The 3,054-nt window shown below is 36.9% G+C and overlaps 1 non-coding gene across 1 annotated transcript; it reads right to left on the bottom strand.

Annotated features, from left to right (window-relative positions):
- Nucleotides 1–2,647: 2,647 nt before the first annotated feature.
- On the bottom strand, nt 2,648–2,753 carry LOC122113506. Its single transcript, XR_006148446.1, has one exon. It is a non-coding gene; the product is annotated as a U6 spliceosomal RNA (small nuclear RNA).
- Nucleotides 2,754–3,054: the final 301 nt, after the last annotated feature.

The raw sequence follows: 3,054 nt of genomic DNA on the forward strand, positions 1-3,054 counted from the left end.
ATCCAAACTGTGGAAGTCTGGGAACGTTTGTACCTTTTCATATACCTTATAATTTTCTGCTGTTGTTATAAGACAACAACAGGATGCCCTGGAAAAATAAACTGTGGCAAATAGGTCTTTGGTATAAGAACTGTCTGAGAGGCATCCTACAATCATGCAACTGGTTGTCAGCCCTCAGGTAAGTCTTGTCATGGGAGGATGAGCTTTGGTTCAACTAGACTGGGTATTTTCCTTTCCCTTCATGGCAGTCTGGAGGGAAAAGAGTTAGATATTTTCCTTTGCCTAGTTACAGTAGGCTCTCATAATAGTCCAACAGGTTTTCCGGGGCTTTAGCAAAACAGTGTCTCTTCAGAGCCACACAGAATGCTCAGGCCTATGTCAAATTGGCTCCTTTTTCCTTTCTCCTCTTGGAAACAAGAGAGAATTTTTCTTTGATAATCACTATGAGAATCTGGTGAAGTTCCTGGAAGCAAAAACTCATAAAAGTCTGAACCCCTGATAACTGGGACCCTGTAGAATTTTTTTGGTGTGTGTGTGTGTGTGTGTGTGTGTGTGTGTGTGTGTGTGTGTGTGTGTGTGTTTTATCACTCAGACGTGTCCTTTTTCAACCCCCAGCAATTTATGAGTTCAGTTTTTCCTGCTTTAACACTAGTTCCTGAAGTGGCTTCTGCTAATGAGTTTCTGTGCTAGGAAGCTGCTGGTTTCTCCTGCCAGTGTTTGGGGACTGCAGTTTGCCCTGTGATCTCATTTCTCTGATGGATTCCAGAAGAGTTGTTGAGTCTTTGGTTTTTCCTTCTGGTTTGAATGAACTTGCAAAGTCTAATCTCCTTACATGCAGTCTGGAAACTAGAGGCCAAGGCAAGGCTTTTCAGTACTTTCAATTATAGTCTCACCTTAATGATACTCTGCAAGAAAGTTAGAAAAATCTGAAATGTGTTTGGAAATGCCAAGGAAAGAAAAATACAATATTATCCTCTTCTATCTTTTTCCCCTTCCACTGAAGCTCAACAAATAAACAGTAGGTGCAATGAAACACATACAATGTGTAGCTAAATACAGTGATTCTCTAATAGAACAACAAAGAAACAACAAAATCCAAAAACATGAAACACAAAAAAATCTGAGGGGTGTTCCCTATCTGACGTTCACATTAAAGTGATCAGTTGGACTCAAATGGACAGAACTGAAAAGGGATTTCAATGAGCATGACCTCATTATTCTGCTTCATCTTAATGAAAACAAGTAAAAGAGAATGAGATTTTCAAGAGATCCAGACTGGTCAATGTCTTAGAAATTTCCAAGTTTGCAAGATTGCTATCTGTTGAACTTTATCTTGAGATTCATATTCCTAGGAAAGCTTTGGGCAAGAATGGGTATTGTTTATGGTAAGATGTTAAATTAGGGATGCTGTGTGTTGGAGATGGGAAAAATCCAAAATGGCATGTATTTTTTTTTCATGCAGTTGTCACCAGGCAGGATTTATTTCTCATTCCTCATTTCTATCAAAATAACATAATTTTCATATTATTTGAAGGGAATTACAAGAAAAATCCTATTTAGGTAGAAAAAGTTGATTTCCCTGATAAATAAACACAGGGGAGAGGTCCCACTGGGGACTGCTTCTAATTCAAACTTATCCTGTCCATAGTACATGCACCTTTATCAGTCCCCTACTGGGGCACCTGGGGTTCGTGATGGAATAATTCATCATGTATTTCAGATGAACTTTCAGCAAACAAGTTTGATAATAACACTAAAGCTAACATTTATATTTGTTGGTTGTATGAGGTGTGTGTGTGTGTGTGCATGTGTGTGTGTGTGTGAGAGAGAGAGAGAGAGAGAGTGTGTGTGTGTGTGTGTGTGTGTGTGTGTCTGTCTGTCTGTCTGTCTGTCTGTGTGTGCTAGTCCTGGAGCTTGAACTTGGGGCCTGGATGCTGTCCCTGAGCTTTCCTGAGTAGGGCTAGTACTCTGCAACTTAAGCCACAGCTCCACTTCTGGATTTTTGGTAGCTAATAAGTGATGAATCCTATGGACTTTCCTGCTTCTACTGGCTTTGAGCTGCAGTCCTCTGATTTCAGCCTCCTGAATAGGTAGGATAACAAGTGTAAGCCTGTGCTTGGATGTTTTCTTATTTTGTTTCAAGTTCAGGTAGGAAAATTGAATCCACTTTATACATTGCCTTGTCTAATGCCATTAATAATATTTTTATTGGAAAAGTAATACATAATATTGTAAAAAGAAAGAATTCACAAAACTGTACAATGAAAAGTTATTACGCTTTTGGTTCTTAGGTATAATCTACTTCATCAGAATCAACAACTCTTTCTAGAATATTTGAGAAATATTCTATATATACTCAACTGTGCATATGGACATGAATCTTCTTTTTTTGCCTGATTTTTTTATATTGTCAAGGTTATGTACCTTACATAAGTAAGGTAATAAGTTTATTTATTGTTGAACTTGTACCCCTTCCCTCATTTTTCTCTTACTATGAATGTTTTATATAAATTGTTTTTTACCCTTACCTGATCGATCTATCTGTCTGTCTGTCTATCTATCTATCTATCTATCTATCTATCTATCTATCCTACCAATGTACCTAATTCATTTGAACTTAATTCATTCATGTTTTTTCATTCTCTTTTTGGCTATGGAACATTTCAGGAACCTGTGTGTCGTCCTTGCACAAGGCCACACAAATCTTTTCTGTGTCATTTCAATTTTAGTATATGTGCTGCTTAAGCCAACACTTCCTTTCATGCTTTTCAATGGCATATATATACAGTTATCTATCTATCTATCTATCTATCTATCTATCTATCTATAGATATATATTTGATTTTGTGGCTATACTTGTGTATTTGGCCAGTATACTATCAATTGACATGTAAATTATTCCTATTCATTTATTACTGACATCTTACTTTACTGAAACCCTCTGCATTTATTTGTAGCCTATATTTCCAGAAGTGGATAATGCTATTTCAAACGTGCTACTAAAATTTGATATATAGAATTATTGTCAAATAGTTCCCTAAGATATCAACCTAC

Source organism: Dipodomys spectabilis, unplaced genomic scaffold (assembly GCF_019054845.1).
Source record: "Dipodomys spectabilis isolate Male_0828 unplaced genomic scaffold, ASM1905484v1 ptg000097l, whole genome shotgun sequence".
Taxonomy (NCBI): Eukaryota; Metazoa; Chordata; class Mammalia; order Rodentia; family Heteromyidae; genus Dipodomys; species Dipodomys spectabilis.